The sequence below is a fragment of the Phyllostomus hastatus genome, unplaced genomic scaffold (assembly GCF_019186645.2).
Source record: "Phyllostomus hastatus isolate PE091 unplaced genomic scaffold, TTU_PhHast_1.1 phas_contig_34, whole genome shotgun sequence".
Lineage (NCBI taxonomy): Eukaryota > Metazoa > Chordata > Mammalia > Chiroptera > Phyllostomidae > Phyllostomus > Phyllostomus hastatus.
The window spans coordinates 65244896-65266599 of NW_025333857.1; the positions used below are offsets into that span (position 1 = coordinate 65244896).

Here is a 21704-nt window from a genome sequence, read left to right on the forward strand (position 1 = left end):
TCTTTCTAACCTTCCTCCATCTTTTTCCTCCTCCCTTCTCTTTCATCCTCCTCCTCTTTTCCCATCACCTCTTGAGAGTATGCTAGAATGCCCATGGATAATAATTATACAGCCCTCACTGGAACCCACTGATGTGTGGATTATTATCCCCACTTTACAGATGAGGAGCCTGAGGCTTAAATGAAACAACTGACCAAAGATCACATCATTCATGTGAGGGGGAAAAAAAGCATCCAATCTAAATTTTCTGAGCCCAAGCTCAGCAGTCCTTCCTTTATCCCATAGCTGCCTTGTCATGTTCTTAATAATAATACAAATGACTTCATAAAAGATTAAGAAAACCAATACTTCAAGAGAAGCCCTCACTTCCCATTCCTGAACTTAACCCTGAATTCATTGTGTCAATCAATACCAATTCTCCTTTCAAGATTTCCAATAATGGAGGGCCCACCACACCCAACCGTTCATTTCATTTTCTGCTCTTTCTCCTCCTCTTGGGAGTGCTGTACATGGCATGTGTTTATTTTTCAATTAAAGCAAATTACACTTAATTTTGTTTTGAGAACTTTTTTGTTGTTGTTGTTTGTGAATTTCACAGCCCAGGGTGAGATAATTGAGACCCTGCTGGTTTGGGAAGCACTATTGAGAGAACGCAGGCCTAGATGTTGCACCACCTCAGAGGAACTTATCCTTCACCCCTCCCTCTCCCTTGTCCCACCGTCACAGTGTTTCTCCGTCTACCCACACCTTTGTCACCGCCCCAGCCTAGAAGGACGTCTTCTGTCCGAACCATTACCATAACCTGACACCAGACTTCCTCTCTCCCCTCCTATCTTCCTTAATCCCAGATCTAATCAAGTCAAGCATTTTAGCAGCCACCCACAATTTTCTAAACACAGATTACTGAATATGAGCCCCAAGGCTTTTATGGTGCATCCCTAGATTATTTCTCCAGCTCCACCCCTCAGCATGCTCTGCAGTCATGAGGAACTATTTCCTCTCCCACTCTCTACGTGGAATGCCTTTTCTCCGCCTCTCCGACTGGCTGCTTAACCTTCATGGCTCGCAGAGACAGACTCCCTCTCTGCTCCCTAACATGCTGTGGCTCCAATTTCAGCTGCCTGTATGATAATACAGGTTGCGCACATGTCTCCTATCAGACTGGCTCCCTGATTCCCCAAATTCTACTACTTAAAATGTCAATGACCTAAGTAACAAATATTCATTAGAGAACTATTATGAAAGACAGGTAAATATAAAAGGGGGAATCAAACTCTTTCCTAATGAACCACCCAGAGATAACCACTCAAACATTAGGGTGCATTTGAAGCCATGCGATACACAGTATTTTGTACCTTCTATAGTTTCTAACTAATAGTTCAACCAAAAATACATCCATGTCAATAAATGTCATGGGTGCCACTTATTGAGCCCTTACTGTAGATGAGGCATGTTGCGAAGTACTGTATATACGTGACATTCATTCTCACAGAAAGACTGTCAGGGAGGTACTGCTGTCAGCCCCGTTTTATATACCACAATCCCTGCCTTCATTTCTCTCTTTAACTTCTGAATGTGCCCCTCTGCTACTACTCTTAATGACTTGTTAAATATTCTTAACAGTCATGCACAAATGCTGCATCCCCCAATCTAGAGATGAGGACACCAAGGCTCAGGTGGAGTAATGCCATTTGTCCAAGGCTACACATTGAGTCGATGTCATGTCAAAGAAATGGACTCTCTGTTGAACTTGAAAGTGGTTGGAAGCTTGCACGCTGGAGTTGGAGTGCCAGCTCTGCTGCTGGCTGACTCTGTGGCCTTGGCCAGATTACCTGATGTTTCCGTGCCAGTTTCCTCATCTATAAAATGAGAATGACAATGGCAATTCCTCAAAGAGATATTGTGAGGATTTAATGAGTTTATATGATCGGGGCTTTGAACAATGCCTGGCAGATCATCAACATTATATAAATGTTAACTATTATTACTTTTTATTATTATTACACCCTGTTGCATTAGAGGAAATGTTGCCCATGACCCCAGGTATGTTCTCCAACTGGAAATGTCTTGTAAAAAAGAGATTATTACCAGGTTTGAGGCACTACCTTGCAAATGAGCTTGCTCAATCATTTTTACCAATCCCTTGTCCCCGCTATGTGGCAATGTGATACCAGCAATTAGAGGAGAGATTGAGAGTAGGAAAAGGCTCTAAAATATGTCAAATGACTGAGACAGATTTCTTTATTCTGAACATTACCATGGGTCAGAAACCAGAATAAGACAGAGGATAATTGGCCATTAGAGCTGAAAGTTATCTTCACCATAGTCCAGTTTAACTTTCTCTTATTTTTTTTACATATAAACTATTTTCTCTTTAAGATTCAACGGTATCTGAGTTGGTTCTAATCCCTTAGCCCTCCGCAGCCCATGTCATTGTAGCTCTTGGCGTGGTTTTCCCATCTGTAGGACCAGGGTATCCAGTAAGTACATAGAGGAGAGCAGCTGATTGACAGCAGAGCGTGCTGCTTGCTCTTGTGTGAACTCTGTTTATCATCCTTTTCCTCAGGATTCCCCCCTTCCTCACCATTACAATTTATTTTACCAAGTACTTACATGTCATAATATGCTTTATCTCATTTACCCTTTATAGTCATACTCTGAAGTTGAAATTATCCTCCCCATTTTCCTGACGAGGACCTTGTGGCTCAGAGGTGAAAGGATTTGCTCAAGTTATGTAATAAGTGATAGCATCAAGTCTTCAACCCGTATCATCAGACACAAGACATAACATTCTTTCATTGGCCTGAGCTCCTGCCATCTGCCCTCTAAGGCATCATCCAGCTCTTAGCAGCGCAGTGGCCTCCCAAAACCAAGGTTGATTATTGCTGCTGGGTTTCTATAGTCTTAGGTCAAGTCCATTGTTGCAAATCGTCAACCATTCTGTCACGCAGGCCCTGCCTTCCATCCCTGTCTCGCACACATCTAAATGAGAAAGGCATCCATCTGACAGGGTTCAGGACAGGGTATAGATGGCTCTGCTGATTGGAGGCTTCGTAAATCTCCTTAATAACCTACATTTTCCTTTCTCTCCTTTCTCTGTCAACACCATGAATATCTTCTCCTTTTCCCGTATTTTCTAGCTGCCAACTCCATAGCCTTTTAAAAATACTAATTTAACTTCACAGTGCCTCGGCAGGAAACTTAGCTTGCCTTGTTTATTTGCACCTTAAAGATGTGGAAGTTCAAGTGCTACTGAGGCCAGGACCAGTAGTCATAGAATAAGCTAACTACTAACTCTGGGCAAGAGCTAAGATTGTATGTTTCTTGAGAATGGAATAACCAAAGCCACCTTTGGTAACACTAGCCCTTTTTTAAAAAGCTCATGAAGTAGCACCGTGAAGGTGACATGAATTGTGACAGCCAGATATTCTAAAAGATTATATATGTGCATATGTGTATGTGTGTGTGCATACATATACACATATGTATATACACATATACACATACACACATATGATCTTTCTCTTTGTCTAAACACATATGCACAGGTATATATAAAGAAAAGAATATTGAATGGGGTTGAGAATAGGTAGGAAAAAGAAGAACAATAGATATAGGGGGAAAAGGTTCAAGGCTGAGTTCTCCTTTCCTATCAGTGGAACTTGAGTGCAGATATGGTCATAAGATCATCTACTATAATATAAGAATGTGATACGAGGGATGGGACTTCTAGCTAAAAATAGAAATTTGGGACCCATTTAGCCAACAAACCTATAAAAAGCCCAAAATACTCAAGTTCACTAATAATACAAAAATGAAAACAGCAATGAGATGCCATATAGCATTAACAGTTTGTTTTTTAATGCCAGCATTCAGTCTTGGCACGAATGCAGGGAATAAAAGACACTCTTGTGTAGCATTGGTGGAAATCTGTATTGAATACAGTCTTTTATGAAATGTGATTTTCGTTCTTTCATTTAAAAACAAACAAACATTGTTTACCGAACACGAATTTTGTGCCAGACACTGTTCTAGGAGCTGTAAATACAGCGGTGATCAAAACTGACTTGTCCCTGCCTCCTCGGAGCTAACGGTCTCGTGAGGAAGGTGATAAATAGGTAAACATATAGGCCGTCAGAGGAGTGTACTAGAGACGGCAGGTAACGTGCTGGGAGAGGACTCGCTGTTTTGTGTAGGTGGGCAAGGGAGGTCCTCACTGAGAAGACGACATTGAGGCAGAGACCTATTAGGTTCCCACTACCAAACAAAGAATATATGCTATGCTTGGCACACACACTTTGCCACACTTAGAATGGTTTCATAATTGTGACATTTCAGCCATCTCTAAATATTGTGAAGAGCCTTTCATCCTCTCTTGCCCTGACCCACGAGGCTCAGCTGGTTGAGCCTCATCTCACAAAGCGAAAGGCTGCCAGTTTGATTCCCAATCAGGGCACGTGCCTGGTTGCGGACCTGGTCCCTGGTCAGGGCACGCACCAAGAGGCAACCGATCAATGTTTCTCTTCCTCTCTTTCTCCCTCCCTTTCCCTCTTTTTAAATGCAAATAAATAAAATATTTTTAAACAATCTTTCCAGAACCCCGTCGCATTGTATGCTATGTTCTGCCTAAATCTATGATTCCCACTGTCAGGGACGACAGAGAGCAGGGCACGTGACTGATCACGTAATAGTTTTAGGAATCACTTGTAAGGCTTCACTGGACTTTGGACGATGCTGTCCTGTTGACGTGCATTCAGAATAAAATTCTTGATGACCCCTCTCAGCCCTCCCTTGCCTTGGCCACCTCTGGCAACGACGGCATTTGATGAGAACCACTTTATCCCAAAGAGTGGTCCCTCCAAAATGTGTGCGGGCAGAAAAAAAAACATATTATCACCCCCTGCAGGTAATCTATTTTTTAATCTTTTCCCTACATTCCTAAACATAACAAAAAACACTAATTTTATTGTTTAAATGGCCCTTGTGCTTTGTGAAGATGTTTTTATAGTGCCAGCCAAGGCTCCTTCTAGGTCCTCCCCTGTCTGCCTATAAACTCAGAGCCCATCAAACTCTGTGAGAAATCTAGTTTACCCCTTATTGTGTACTCATAAACTAAAACATACTCACTTAAGGCAAATGCCTGTGTCATAGCTCTCAGAGCTTCTTTTGAGGTTTTCTTGGGGTTTCCAGGGTCTCTAGGAGTTGCACAGCCCACCAGGGTTTCATCTACTTTTGTGGATTGCAAAGTCTTAGAATGGACATGCCAGAACTGACCATTTGGAAGTGTGGGTCCTCTAAAAAGCGGTCATATCCTCGATGACTGCCCATGCTCCACCTGAAGCAGCTTGTAATCTGTAATTTGACTGTGCCACATTACTCCTAGGATCCCTTCTTTCTCACAGAGGTTCCCACTGGTTCATTTGCAGGACCTCTGAAAGGCCAGATAAATTGTATCTCAGCAACCCCTTCTGGGCCAGGATTGGGTTAACCTTTACAAAGGGTTTTAGCTGTTCAGATAGGTCATTTACTTGGAAGCCTACTGCTCCAACCTTCACAGTTTAACAAAAATGATTGCGTCTCACTTTTGTTAATTGCCTTTTGCATCCACCTCTTCACCCTTGGGGGGATACAGTCTCCTAGGTGTTCCCAAGATGGTCCCAACATCGCTGTATGCAGCTTTGCACCCGTGAGACAAACCTCTGCAAATGCAGAATGGGATTTGTGCAGAATGATATATTTTGTGTCCCCGCCGGGCTCCCTATTCCTGTGTGTGTCCTCCACTGGAGAGCAGACAGCCAGGGTAATTTACCACCCTGAACTTTCTCACACTCATTCTATTTAGTCTCTGCTTCTTAAGTCCACCTGCAATTTCTAAAAGAGAGTTCCTTGGAGAGACAAAGATCCCCTTCACCCTCATATGAAGAAAAAAAGAAATTAATTTCACTTTTCCTCAGCCTCATTATCTTCTTAATTGTCTTGTTTGCCCCCTCAGTTGGCAAGGACTGTCCATGGATTTCCAGGCAGCCTTTTTTTTTGGCTACTGTGTTCCAGAAAAACAGTGGTTTTTCAACCTACCACTTAATCACTCTGTTGTTGAGAGTTAGAAGAGCAGCACATCTATCCCACTCAGCCACCCTGTCTTGAGCCACAGTCTGTGCCCTGAGGTGTGACTTCTTTCAGATTTGCTCATTTTTGAGAAGACATCTAAACCTTATGATGAAGCATGGCCGTCATGCGCGCATGTCTCTCTCTCTCTGCTTTTACAAGACTTTTGTTGTGTAACGTTTCCAAAGAGCTTAGCAAACTTTCAGGGAGGCAGGGCATAGTTCATCCCTTCACAGTTTGCAGAAGGCAAGCCCAGGAAGGAGGCAGATATGTTCATAAGGTGGTCCAGATACACAGTGGTTGAAGCCAGGACTAGAATCAGGGGATCTGAGTCCCTGTGCTCCTATTACACGAAACTTAGAATGCAGAGGGATATAAAATGAAAAGATACAGTCTCTGATCTCCAAGACCTTGAGTCTTGGCCACCCTTTTCCTTCTTCTCATCATCTCTACCTCCGTATCTTCCCCTGATCTTCCACTTCCCCAAACTCTTACAGAAACTTCTGAAATGACAATCACCAGTCTACCCTGAATGGTAATTACTTACAAATTTGCAGCTCTCCTCTATTAGACGGCCAGCACCCAGCAGGATTCATCACCATACCTCCTAAGTCATTTTGTTCAAGGCCTTTCCCAGACAAGATATGCAATAAATATTTGCAGATCCAGATTGATTCCAGCCGTCTTCCTTTTTCACCAGACTTCATTTCAATCATCTTCCCCCCAGGTATTCATTCCCTTCCTCATTTTCTGTCCATCTCCCCTCTTCCCGTCTCCCCCCTCTCTTTAGATCTGGGTATCTCCAGAGTATGCAGCACTCAGAGCAGGACTAGAGATTAAGACTGGAAGGACTCATTGAAATGACTGACAATATGTGCATGCGATGGAAATCCACTGACAGTACTTGGTGATGAGCTTTTATCAATCTCCAAACTCTCCTCAGCCAAGTCCTCACACAGCCTGCTTCCCAAACAGGGAGATTCCGAAAAAAAAAAAAAAAAACAACAAACAAATAAAGATGTCAACCTTTCATTCCTTCACCTTGCATAAGGCTTCTGTGATCTGACCTCTGCCTACCTTTCTTATTTTTAACTCATGACATTCTCTTTCTTTTTCAAAAGCTTAACCACACTATCCCTTAAATCATCTTAGCTTGCCTCTCTTTAGCGACTTCATCTTTGTTCTTGTTTCTGCCTCTAATACTCTTTCCCCACATAGTCACATGGCTGGTTCCTTCTATTTAAATCTCAGCTCCAATTCACCCCCTCAGAGAAGATTTTCCCAACTCCCCTGCCTAAAGTTATACCATCTTCATTCCTGTCTAGCCTATTACTCCAAATTATTATTTGTATGATGTTTACAATTCTATGAAACTTATCTATTTTTGATTCATTTATTATCCATCCCTTCCCACTAGACTAGGGGGCTCCATGAAAATAGGACCATGTTTATGATATGTTTCTAATGTCTAGATCTGTGCTTTTCAATAACACTAGTCACTAGCCACAAATAACTATTTAAATTATAATAAAACGAAGATGAAAAGTGTAGTTTATCAGTAATACAGCCACATTTTAAGTGCTCAGCAGTTACACATGGTTCATGGCTATCATACTAGAGAGCCCAGAGAACATAACCATTCTCACAGAAAGTTCTATTTGACAGGATTGATCTAGAGCAATAATTGAAAAATACTGAGAACCCCATATTTGTTGAATAAGTGAATGAATGGATGACTGTCTGTAATCTCTCAATTTCAGGCCACACCCCCCCCACGTTTGTGGTCTCTAAACCCTATAACTCAGACAAACTAGAAAGTGTCCATAAGACAATACCCAGCTTAGTCAGGGGCCGAATGGTACAGGAGATGAGGCTGTGAAAATGGCCCCATGTAGTCTAAACAAGAATACTCCTGGGAATGCAATCATGCTTCCACAATACACGAAGAGCTGGCATTTGGGAGAGAATTATACTAGTGTTGGGTGACGTCAGGTCTTAGAAGGCAGATTGAGGGTCAAGATTCCAATAAAGCTCTTTCTATAGAACATAGGCTGGTTTGTGTGATACTGAGTTTGCTGTTGCTGAAAGTACTCAAAATGAGACTGAGTGGCTATGTGTTACGGACGTTACAAAAAAGATTCTTGATTATTCAATGAGGACAAGGGTTTTGTTACTGAGAAACCTGAAAACACAGATCTTTTGATTCAATGACTTTATGACTCCTTTATAACAGCAATTCCAAAGAGTTAATAATAAGCCCCTGACTATTCCTGGCATCTATTGAACAACCTGATCCTGTTCGCCATCCACAGTGGTTACCATTAAGGCATTGGTACACTGGAAAGAGTAGAGATGCCAAAGCAAGGCCTTAGGTTCAAGTCTCATCTGTTCTTTATGTGACCTTAGGCCTGGGACAAGCCAGCAAGAGTTTCACTACCCTCTTCCGTAAAGGGGCTGTATCTGCCTCACTGGGTGAGAAGAAAGATTAAATGAGAACTAATTGCTGTAACACAGTGAGGAAATGCTCACTTCAAGTAATTTTACCTGTCTGTATCATCACTGATATCCCTGTATTGCAGGTACAGTGGTGCAATTTTGAAGCCATAATTGTGTCGCTTTGAGTGAATACAAAGCAATGAGAGAGAGGGAAAGAGACAGAGAGAAACAGAGGTGTGGGGAGAGGAATTACCTCTGCTGCTGAGACTGGAAAACAGCAACAGCAAACATTAATAGAACAATGAGTACGTGTCAGTCCTTGGGGATTAAAAAATGCTCCTAAAAAGACCATATGGAGGAGGGCAAGCTAGACATATACCCACAGAGCTATCAAGTAGGACAAACAGAGATGCAAGTTGAAACAGAGTTTCAGAGAAAATTACACAAAAGAACAGAAGATAAAGAGATTGATTCCAAACTAAGATTTTGGGAAGACCTCCTGGAAGGGTCATTTGAGCTGGATGTTGAAATATGGGTGGGATTTTAGAAAGTAGATGCTGACGTTGAAAAAAATAAAGGAGACAAGATAAAGGTATTCCTTGCGGAAAGATTAGGATGAAAAACAATGAGGGGGATGCTTTGGGGAATGACCTTTGAAGGTTTGTCCTCTTCACACAATTCCCATCTTGTCTTTAACATGATTACGAGGAATTCATTGGCCAATTTGTTTGTCTTTGGAACTCAGCAAGTGTGATGCAGGGAGAGAAGAAGAGCAGGATATGCCTAACCTTAGTAGCCTGTTCGGGTGATACACATGGGTGATTTTGTCTAAGGAATTGGGAGGGGACAGACCAGAGGATGCAAATCAGAAAATGTCTCTGTACAGCTGAAGGCCCCTTGGGCAAAGACCTTTCCAGACAAATAGAGGGCTTTGTGGTCAAGAGTACAAACTCTTGCAAGCACCGAGATGTTTTATTTGGACTGAGCAGGAGAGGGTGTAGAGACTGTTTTTAAGGTCCCTACCTGTGCTGTTTCAAATAAATACGTTGCAGCCTCAGCTGGGCCATCTAAACTCAACAGGGGCCCAGGAGCTGATTTGGAATCTCGAAGCCGTCTCTTTAGTTGAAATGGAGTCACAGCTCCCCCTTCTGGGAACTGAAGTGCCATCCAGCCTCGGAAAAGCCTGCTTGGAAAAGGCTCTATTGCAGATGGGCCTGAAACCCCCATGTTTTTTTTTTCCGTCAGTGCTCCTGCAATCCCCAAAACACACATCCAGGAGTCCGGGAGCATCCTCCGGTGTGGGCCTGATTCTGACTTCTCAAAAACCCATCTTTCACAGGGCTTTACATTTCTCCTTCCCTGTGACTATGTGTCCCAGTCTTCCTGTGGGTGATGCCTTTACGTACAGGAACACAGATTGGTGCGGAGGTTGCAATTCCCTTTTGGGGAATACAGCAAGTAGGAAAGGTTTCTGGATCTATGTATGCACACGTCTGTATGAGCACCTGTATGCATGGGTGCCCGCACAGGCCACAGTGACTGCGAGATGGGTCATAGGTACGAGGGTGAGATTCTCATTAAGATGAAGACATTAATTTGCTGGAAGTATTTGCATCAGTGGATGGGTATACACTTGGCTCTGTGGAAAGCAAAGCATTCCCTAATAAAGAGCTCAGGTACAGTTCAGATGCACTACAGTCATAGCCAGGACTGGATGACTGGATGCCTGCCCGTGTGTAATTCTCTGAAGGCACTGGAGAAAGGATGCATGTTGTGTGTGCATGTGTGTGTGTGTGTGTGTGTGTGTGTGTGTCTGTCTGTCTGTCTAGTGAGGAGAGTGACTGAGGCATTAGACCCTTTCTCCCCAGGGTCACGTTTTCAGCACAGCGGCTTTGAGATGTGTCTCCAAAATGAGAAGTTTGATGATGGAAGACGAGCGATTGTCTTGGGTGGGAGTGCAGGGGCAGGACAGGGGTGAGGAGCCATATACAGTCCCTGGGCAGTGTGGCACATGACCTGGGTGTCCGGCTTCGCGGGTTCTGGCCCTGGCATACCACCAACTCCCTAGAGGGAATTCTCATTCCCTCTCTGGGCCACAGAGTCCTGCCTGTCTGCTCTTTAATATTCCTTTCAGACTTGATCGTCTATGGATTGAAAAGAGAAAAATAGGAGCAGTTCCTTACATGGGGGGGGGTCTCCTCCTCTGCCTTCAGACCCCTATCCAGAATGAACTTGGAAGCTCTGTTCTGCTCTGAGTTTCTGGAAGCAGATTCCCTGTAGCCCTGTAAAGGCTTCAGTTTCAGGTGTCAGCCTCTGGCCAGAGAACGGTGTGTCTGCAAGTGCTTGCAGGTAGCACCGGCACCCACCCGCCAGGGCAGGTTCCTGCCAATACACGTCTGCTTTTCTCTCTCCCCAGAAGATACATATATGCATACATATAAATAATGTCTAAGACAAGGATATTTCTACTTTCATTTTCCCAAAAGGTCTTTTCAGCGGCCCCTTCCCAGCCAGACACGAGGCCGTGTCCCAGCATCTCAGCCCTTGTCCTCCCCTAGCCTTGCTTCTGAGAGCCGAACCACTGCCTCTTACCTTGAAAAAGTAACAGCTGCCGAATCTGGAAGCCATGAACAGCAGTAAAACTCAGCATTTTTTGCTGAGTCGGGCAAGCCTTGAAGAGGCAGCCAGGAATCAAATCAATGGCTGGCCCTAGAGTCCCAGCCCAGCAGGACCTGGTCAGGGTGGCCAAGGACTTACCTAGAGAGCCTCCCAGGAGTTGGAGGAAAGAGGAAAGAAGGACTTGGCCAGAACTGTCTTCCTTACGGAGATTCTTCCCACCACCACCCCCGTGCCCTTGGCAGTATGTTGGAACCAAGTAAGAGATGTGAAGTACAAATAGCAGGACAGCAGTTTAAGTCAATTACTGCCATACCCTGCCATGAGTTCTCCACCCACACCCCGCTCCCAAATTGTAGGTCTCCGTCAGCACTGAAACATGCGCGCACGCACACGCTGCCCCTCTGCCTTCTCCCAGTATCCTCCGCACTCCAGGGGAGCCGTGAGGAGGTTCCGTGTAGGAAGACATGCTCTGGGGCTTCCCAAGCCTGTCTGACACGGGGAAGAGAGAACGGAGTCTGTCTTAGGAGAGCGCCCCATCCATCTCCTTCCATATTACCCAGCGCTCCTCCCAAATGAAATTTGTAGGAATTGGAGATCCTGTGTAACTGTAATGGATGAGCAAGTCCCTGAGGACTCCCTCTCCTTTCCCTTTAAGGGGATCCATGCAAACTTGCCCAGATCCTCTCCCAAAGCACCAGCAGCAGAAGGTGCTGTTATGCTGTAACAATTACAAATGAAGAAGCAGGGCAGAGTCTATCCCAGACTTGTCAAACCACGGATAAGGAGCTCATTGCCGACTTCTCCCTTTCTATGTCACCCACTACCCAGTGACTCCAAATTCCCATCAGGATCCTGGAGCCTGCCTAGTGTGGAATTTAAAGTGACAGCAGCTCATTGCCTCAACATTTGGCCATTTCTCTTTCATACGAAACGGGGAGTCCAAGTGTAGCAGGTCTCCATCCTTTGCAGAATTTTCCTTCAAGGGTACCGATATTGGGCTAAATAAGGTACCGTCCTCATCCCCATAATCCTCCCCCAACCCCAAGCCCGGGGCCCCAAGAGGAAGTCCACAGCGGGTTTCCCGATGGTTGTGTGATCCTGTAGTAAGGACCCCATTCCGTGTGAGCTGGAGACCTAATTAAAAAGACACACAACGCACACATACAAACACATACGTACAAACATGCGCGCACACATCGCGTCTTAACTAGGTTATAGGACCCCTCTTTACCCCTCCTGTGTACGCGCGCACACACACACACACACACACACACACACATCACAATCACAGGCACCAAACGCGAAAGGCGACGCTGCACACGCAAACACACACGAGCACCACATCAAGTTCCCACCATGGTACACACGTCGGGAGCGCGCGGGGGAGCACAGAGGCCACTTACTAAAAGCCGCATTTAACCCTTTGCACCCCAGAATACTGAGCACCCCCCCTTCCCGGGAACCTGAGAGGACTTAGAGGTGGCGGGAGGCAGGGGAAGAGAGGAAGGGTGCTGGGGGGAAGGGGGCGGGGCGGGCGGGGGCGCCCCAGATGCGGCCCAGGGCTGTCTCCAAGGGCAGATGGGCTGCGGGGCGCTGCGCCCCGGCACCGCCTTACCTGGAGTCAATGTCCGTCTTTGGCGGAGAGCTGCAGGCGGACGCTTTTTATTCGGTTTGGTGGGAACTTGGGAGAGCCCTGCGTCCAGCTCGCATACCGGGAACGGCGCGGGGACTGCAGGCGTGAGGGTACCTGGCTCCTAGCAGCCTGGCTCATACTCAGCCGTAAAGTCCCCTTGGCTGGTCCCGAGGACAGGCATGAATCCCGGCTCCGGAAGGCGGTCACTAGTCCCTCTGCCCCCGCGGCTTTCTCGCTGGTTCGCTCGCTCTCCCTCCCTCTCTCTTTCGTTCGCCGGAGCTTTCCTCCTCCCCCCCAGCCAGATCAGTTCACAGCCGTGGGGACCCGGAGCGAGGCGGCTAGCGAATGGAGAGGGAAGTCCAAGTGCGCCGCGGTCTCAGGGCGGGGAGCTGGGGAGGCCGGGCTACGCGGGGGGAGGGACTTACCCGGAGACGGGCGAAAATGAATGGGGGAGCGGCTGCCGGGGGCGGGAAGGGAGGAGCCCAGAGCCCCGGTTTATTCTGAGGAGTGTTTTGTACGTCTTTAGGCGGAGGAGGAAGAAGAGAGGAGGGCGGCCTCTTTGCAGGGAGGGGCGGCCTGGGTGGTCTGAGGCTGGGCCACTGGGGAGTCTCCTGGGTCTGGGGACGGGGTGGCGTGTCCCCGAGTCAGCACCGAAAGGCACCGAGAAACCCGCATCCTGGTGTCCTTAAGCGCGTCTGTGGCTGTGTGCTTCGCGAGTATCTGCGTGTTTCTGGGTATGCGGGTGCTTGTGTGTCTGTATCCGTCTGAGCGTGATTTCGTCTGGGGAGGTGCCCGTGTGGGTCTGTTTGTATCTACGTGCCTCTCTGTGAGTATTTGACTGTTTGTTTCTCAGTGTGTGTAGGCGTGAGCCCACATAACCTCCCAGAATTAAGCAGGTTCTGCTCTAGGTGGGCAGGATGTAGGAGTGGAACGCTGAGGGGACGCAAAGTTCTCTCGATCGAACAAGCTCAGGAACGACAGGGTTGTGGTATGCCTCTAAGAATAGGATTGTTGTTAGCACATGTATTATAGTAACGTTGGCATAGTCTGCTAGGGGAAATTAGGCAAAGGGGCCGCCTGCCTATTCGAAGTAAAAAGCCAAAGACGAGTTCCCACCGAGAGGCAGGGAAGGGGCGAGAGTACGATGGGAGCGAGGGTATTAACACAGAGAGCCACAGACACGGAATTTAGCCAGGGATGCAGGCTGCAGTTGCTGACACGGGGCCTCCTCCTGAAACAGAGAAGAAGGCCAGTACACAATCGGAATTCTCACACAGTGCATATTCAGTGTGTTTGCTTACTTTGCATCCTTTTTAAATGTAAACTAAATCAGCAATGAAGACTCCTCGTCCCCGGAAACTTAGGCAGTGGTAGGAGACCACAGCGAAGCTGCCAGGTGGAGGTACAGGGAGCAAGAAGGGAAAAGTGATGAGAAATTTAAAGGAACCCGGATTCAGTAAAAGTGCAGGCTCTGTACCAGCTGGAATCCTGTAACTATGGGATCTTGGTCACACTTCTTACCTCTTAAGCCTCAATTTCTCACCTGCCTAATAAGAGGATATAAATACTTACCTAACATGGTTAGTGTAAGATTTAAATGAGTCAGTGTATGTAGAAGGGCTTAGAATACTTCCTGACACCCAGTAAGCACTCAAAGCCTGTTACCTGTAATTACAATTGCTATTGTTATTAACGTTATTCGTAGGCAAAGGATGATAAGGGAGATGTGATAACTAGGGAGGCCTAGAAGGATCTAGGGCCTGATGAGTTAATCTGAGGGAGAGGAGTTGTGAAACAAAACAGAAGATACGTTATTGAGGGAGGAATTGAGAACTTGAGAAAATTATTTAATTGGCGAGGAGGGAGGACATAAACGAGGAGGAAACAGAGAACTGACCAGAATGAGCCTGGGTCTCAGCAGCACGGGACGGGGGTGGGGTGGGGGCGGGAGGAGAAGGAAGCAGTAGGGCTACACTTCCAGGCTCCTCTCTGCTTCTCCTTCACTCTAACCCAAATCACGGGTGATCAGCACCACGGACAGCTCTCCAGCCACTGACCCAGGAAGTGATCGCTCGCGCTCTCTCTCTCTGCCTGGTAAAAACTTCTCCTTTTTGCTTGGACTATTTTCTCCTTCCCTCCACTTCAGGTTGAGATCCTGGGCAGAGGTTCTTGAGGCAGTTCGGACTTTGATTCCAACCACAGAGAGATACACTCCCCACAAACGCTGCTTCTCCCCATCCATGTCCGTATGCCGCCCCAAGTTGACGTCTCCTGTTCCTCCCTCCTTCCTTTATCCATTCTCCCCTGCCTTTTCTCTCATCTTTCTCTACCCCATCTTGTCCTTTATTATTTCCTTCTTTTCTCTCGGTCTCTGCATCATCTCTCTTTGAGTGAGAGTAGGCACAGCAGCCCTGCTGGGAATGTAGTTTTGAAATCAGTCTGAAACAACCTATTTAGGCAGCTTCGGAGGAGGCCCAAGATATGACTAATTTCTTCTTAGCTCTTCTGTTTTAATCAGTCTCCCAAGATGGGCTGTGGTCCAGATGCCTTAGAAAGAGAAGACTTAGCACTAAGGAATATTTTCCTATCTTCCTCTCCTCCACCCCACACAGCTAATATTTCCCTCAAGAAATACGGAACCCTTCCCAGTTCCAACTCTTGTTAGAGAAAAAGAGAAGAGGGAAAGAGAGAATTTTTGAACTTTTATCATGCACCAGGCATTTAATTTGGAGCTTCCCTATATTATACATCTCAAAATGCTGTGAGGTATGAAGTAGCTGATACAAACCCATTTTTACATCATAGGAAATTGGAGCTTGGAAAATTTGAGTAGCAAGCCAAGGGATGGCTAGTAGATTACGGATTCAGATTTTCCACACCCAAGTCTAAGTCCAAACTCTTTACTATGTCCTCTAGAAATAATGGAGGAGCATTAGGGTGATTAGAAAAGCTTAGGATTTTAATGGGGTCATCACACCCAACTCCAAATATCAACTTAAATGGCTGAGACCATTGATTGCATCTTCTGTGCCAGTGGAGTATTTATCAGCCCTTATGCCTGCAGGAGGAAGTGAAGGTTTTGCATGGACAGATGTAAGACTTACCCAAGCCTTATGGCTTGAGTTTTGCATAAAACCCCAACCTTTTCAGGTCTTAGTTCATTTGCATTTGGCTCTGTTTAACTTCCCTGTCTCTATGAAGAAAGGCTAAGAGGGCCATTTTTAAAAGTCTCCAAAGACTCCTTGGTCATCAGAGAAGTTCTCAGTGCAAAACATTCCTAATGAATTATGAAGAAAGCAATCGGAACCATATGGATAACATTTCTGCAGAAATACACATGGGTGGGAAAAGGTTTAGAGGCCAAAAATATACTTCCTTTTTTTTTCTTCTTTGCCAAAGAAAGAACATTTAAAGCAGCTTGAGATATGTGAGAAATGTCTTGTTCTTTCTTTGGGGTGGGTGTTGGTGAGCAGCTGTTAGCTTTTTCCACTGAATTTACCAAGGACTTGCATGGGGAGGAGGTGCCAAAGAATTAGGGTAGACTTAAGAAGGAACTTCCTGTCTGTAGATCTTGGGTGATCTAGATGGGACCTTTTTCCAAGGACATTTAATGAGACAATGTGATGGTTCCTTTTTAGCTGTCCCATTACGATGGCTTGATAAGCACTGGATCATATTTTTGGAGTTATAGATCTATCTGAGAACCTCATAATTTCTATAGACCCTCTCTCTACTGAAAAATATATTTACAAATATACTCACAAAGTTTTGCCTGGCATTTCATTTGTCAAGCTCATTTGTGGATGTGTATACCTGGATCCCAGCTTCAGGACCTCTAGAGTAGATAACTTTTTCGGTCTTCAGCCTGATCTTGGGTTTTATAGACTGCTTCATTATATTTGAGCGTAAGAAATTGAAAAGTGGAAGTCAATAGGGAAATCAAAACCAGGTAAGCAGCCATTTTTTCTTAGAAATAGGAAATACTGACAAATGTTCAGTGACAAAGTGGAGGTTTCACTTCCCCCTCATTAAATAAAGATAAGATTTAGCCCTATTTGTGCAGGATGCAGAGCCACCTGCCACTGCCTCAAAAGTGTAAGTTTACTACTCCCGTCAAATCTCAAAGGAGTTAAAATCCCTTAATCTGGGGTCCTTGGGGTTCAGAACAGACTGAATAACTGCAGGAAGAAGCCCATATTTGTTAAGAGCCTACTGAACATAAGGTGATATGAAAGATGTAGAAATAAATATCTCCCTTAGTATCTGTCTTCTAGAAGTCTAGACAAAGTCCATTGCTGAGCTGTACTTATCTCTAAACAATCACAGTGTACCACAGAATGTAGCTGGCATGTGAAGGTCTCTAGGAAATGCTACAAGAGCTAAGAGGAGAAAAAGTTTGCTTTCATATGAGATACATTTTGTACCTATCAAGAGCTATTTTTTTCTTTGTTTTAAAAGAAGCTGAATTAATAAGAGCTAATATTTACTGAGTGATTACTATGTATGAGCAACATTCAAGCCTTCCTTGTCTTGCTCATCTAGGTTTTTATTAGCATCTCCCAATTGAATAAAAATGTTATATGCCATTTAGTCCTTCATCTCTCTCTCTCTCTCTCTCTCTTTCTCTCTCTCTCTCTCCCCCCCCCTTCTCTCTCTCTCTCTGCCCCCCCCACACTTCCCCTTCTCTCTCTCTCTTTCTCCCTTTTCACTGTCACCCTTTCCAAACCTGTTGGGGCAATATGCTCAAAACACAGCTGTTATCCATCACTATGCTTATCCAAAACCTGAAGGATTTTTAATTGCATACCAATGTACCCAAGTCTGAACTTTTCTGCCTAGAATTCAATGCCCTCCATCACCTGGCCCATGTTCTTTACTATATTATTTATACCTAGTTATCATCCCTGTACCATCACTGCTAACAAAAATTAACTGCTAATTGCTTCCAGTTCCCAGTGTTCCTCCCTTTGTACCCTAATTAGACTAGTCCCTCTACTTCCATGTCTTTTTCTCCCCGGTGACCCTTCACTTCTAGTGACAAAGTATGGCCCCTCTTTAAATATCTAATTCACGTATGTCCTCTACTACTTCAACTAAAATAAAACACAATTAACATGAGGTATACAAGGCTTGATTTTTCTCCTTAATATCATGTCTCTCCTCCACTCCAGCCACACTGGCACTCTGTCAGTTACTAGAGTCTACAAAGTTCTTTGATGCCTCCCAGGGGTGTCCAACCCGTGGCCTGCAGGCCACATGGTTCTCAGGATGGCTATGAATGTGGCCCAACACAAAATCGCAAATTTACTTAAAACATTATGAGATTTGTGTGTGTGTGATTACATGTCGTAATATATTTAATGTGTGGCCCAAGACAACTCTTCTTCGAGTGTGGCCCAAAGACGCCAAAAGGTTAGACACCCCTGCAACCTTGTGCCTCTGTCAGAAGCCACATTCCACCACTATCCAAATCCAGCTCACCCTTCCAAGAGTCAGGGGAGCTGTCACTTCCCTGATCTCCAGACCAAGGCAGGTGCCCTGTTATCAGCACTCTCACACCTGCATGTCTCCTTCATAACATGCATCATCATTGTAATTAAACAGTGATTGTTGATATTAGTTGTTTAATATATGTTTCCTGAGCTAGAACTAGAACTCAAAATCTTCAAAGTTATGTTCATAATGAGGCCTTGGCACATAAAAATACAGTGAAAAGGTATTAACCATGCCCTATGCTCCAGAACTGCTCTGTGCTTTGCAAATATTATTTTATTTAATCCCTCAAATAGTCCTGTGATATCAGCACTATTATGATGATAATAGCCCCCACTTTCATAAGAGAAAAACTGAGGCACAGGGAGGTTAAATGCACTTCCCAATATTACATTCTGGATCCAAGACTCAAACCCAGGCCTCCCTGCTACGGAAGCCAAGCCCACAGTCACTGTGCTACCCCAGGCCTTCACGTGGGAGAAGCTCAGGATACCGTTATTGGATAAACAGGAGTTATTGATAAACCCTTCAATCTTTAAGAATATTAACACTCTTACCCTGACTGGCATAGCTCAGTGGATTGAGCGCGGGCTGCGAACCAAAGTGTCGCAGGTTCGATTCCCAGTCAGAGCACATGCCTGGGTTGCAGGCCATGGCCCCCAGCAACCGCACATTGATGTTTCTCTCTCTCTCTCTTTCTCCCTCCCTTCCCTCTCTAAAAATAAATAAATAAAATCTGTAAAAAAAGAATATTAACATTCTTCACTCTCTGCTTTTCATGATGCCTATTTCCATATGTGACCCTTGACCTTGGTATTCCCCACTACTGGCTGTGATCTTTCAGCAATGGCACTGATATTCTGGAGCCAAGCCATCACCTGTTAGTACCTTGACCAGGGTTTGCATGCTTCCTGGTCCCCCAACAGGCTCCCTCAGGCACGAGAATGGATGTACTTGGACATGAGCACACTCAAACTTGTTTCACTAGATAGGTCCAGCTCTCTCTTTCTCAACTCCCTCTCTTCCATGCTGCCAAAGTTCCAGCTTCCTTACTCCTGAGCTTGCCCAAGCTATTACCTCTGTGGCATATGATCTCTAAAAACAAATTTTTAATATGTGTCCAGAAAAATACTATCCTGTTGGCTTCATCTCAAGGAATAACCCTACTGAAAATTTCAATATTCTACTTGAATTACTAATTCAGCATATGCAAACCCTCCTGAAACCTCAGATAGTTTCTCCCTTGTTTTGCTTTGTTTTTTTTTTTGGAATGGTACTTTTTGCAATGATTGAAAGATGAGGTAGGCACAGCAGGCAGCTCTACTTTACAGTAAAGGGAACAGGCTCAGGAACTTAGTATGACTTACATGAGAAGAACCCTTTGTTATGATGGACCCACAGCTTGACCCCAGAAACTCAAACTCATCAAGGCTAGTGTACTGGTTCTCTCTTTATTTCTCTGTTAAACACTATTTTGGTGGTTTAATGATCAGTCTATTCCACCCTTCATCTCTCCCCTCACGCCCCTCTTCCCAATAAGCCTGCCTTACCCCAGATCCCACTCTCTGTCACATTCCACTAGGGGGAGCCCTACATAGGCTATTGGTAGCATTTGACTGCCTTGCATCCATTTTCCTATTGCCTTTACACCACCTTTATTTTCCTTTGGGAAACCAGCCTTCCAAGTGTCTCAGTCTATTTGGTTCTATGGGTGCTGATTCTAGCCCCTGGCACTAGGGCATATGACCAAGACTGGTCAGCCAGGGTGTTTTATGCCAGGGTCACTATGGTTGGTTTAGATGTTTGTGCTGAAACAAGTTGGTACAATCATTGTCAGGCCTAGAATATTTACTGGAGCTATTATTTAAAAGTACTCATAAAAACAAAATGATAATAATGGATATACTTAGCTGGTAAAACCTAGCTTGGAGCTCTTGTAATTCCCTTTGCTACTGAAATGAGGAGGCCTGACTGAGAATGGAGGCAACATGAAGGAAGATTAACCACAAAATAGATCCAGACATACCGACAGTCATAGACAGACACTTGACCTATGAGCCAATAACATTCCTTTCTGGTTCAGCCAGTCTGATTTGAATTTTTGTCATTCACTACCAAATATATGCTAATAGGACATTATCAATCAGGGTGATTGAGTTGTTAGATACACAATGTGAAGAATTTGACTTACAGAGACCAGAAATGGAGATGAACTTGGAGCCAGGTGAATAGCCATCAATCCAGGTCTATCTTTAGTAAGCCCCGTGCACCAAACAAATCAAATCTATTTGTCCTTCTGGGACATGTTCTCAACTTACTTCGGAGGCAGAATTCTACACCTGACTCCCAGTGACCCTTGTCCTTATATAACCCCTCTCCTTTGAGTGTGGGCAGAACCTGGGAATATATCACTGCCGTGATTATGTTATGGAAAACAGTGGGTGGTCTCTAGGCCCTAACGGACAGCTAACAGGAAATCAGGAACCTCAGTCCTACAACCAGAAGGGCATGGATTCTGCCTACAACCTCTGAGCTGAAAAGAAGACCCCAAGCTTCAGATGACAATCACAGCCTTAGCTCACCTGTTGTTTTCAGTCTGATAAGACCCTGAGTGAAGAATTCAGTCATCCCATGCCTGGACTTCTGACCTACAGAAACTGTGAGACTATAAATGTGGCTTTTTTTTTAAGTCACTGAATTTGTGGTTGCACACCCATAGACAATTAATATAATCTATAAATTATATAGTTGTATCAAATTATATCTGTAGTCTTCCTTTTCAGTTCGGATGTTGCATGACAATACCTGCTGGCGCTGAATACCTGCAGATTCCTGTACAATATCTCAGTGCCCAATAGCCTACCTATGTCCATTCGTAAATACCTCCCAGGCTAGAGAAGGAGAAACCCCTCCCACTCAGCTTGTAAAGATACTGCACCCAGTAACTTCTTTTCTTACAAAGCCTTGCTCTGTTGATTTATAATTTTGAAGTTAATTCCGTCTGTATAAGCATGATTAATGGGGGTGGGGGGGTGTGAAAGTGGGTATCCATTTGTCCCACAGCTTGCTCTCAGTAAGACGGCCTTCGATATGCTGACATCATTTTTTCTGAGGTGTGAATAAACCCTGATTATGTTCGAGTCAGTGAGCATGGTGGATATGAGAAATAGACTTTGAAGACAAAAGTAAACGGATTGGAGTCCAAACCTGACATCAGCCCCTCCCTGGAAGGCACAAAATGAGCCTTGCTAAGGACTATAGACATGTAGCATTAACCCTTTGCAGCCTCAATGTCTTCATTTAGCAAAGGAGGATCCAATAATTTGTTCAGAATTTATTTACTGAGCACCTTCTCTAAGCCAGACCTTCGATCTATAACAGTGAACAGACCATTCCCCTTGGGAACACGTAGTCTCAT

General features: G+C 44.8%; 1 protein-coding gene across 4 annotated transcripts in view; it reads right to left on the reverse strand.

Moving 5' to 3' along the window:
- Positions 1 to 13145, reverse strand: part of BRINP1 (BMP/retinoic acid inducible neural specific 1) — a 168639-nt gene extending 155494 nt beyond the window's left edge. For 2 of the 4 annotated variants that reach the window (XM_045840026.1, XM_045840024.1), the window contains exon 1: positions 12776 to 13145. The gene's annotated coding sequence lies outside the window, so the exon portion shown is untranslated. Of the gene's footprint in view, positions 1 to 11298; positions 11364 to 12775 lie in introns of those variants that run through there. The other 2 variants (XM_045840027.1, XM_045840025.1) reach the window with 2 other exon arrangements.
- Between the last annotated feature and the right edge of the window lie 8559 nt (positions 13146 to 21704).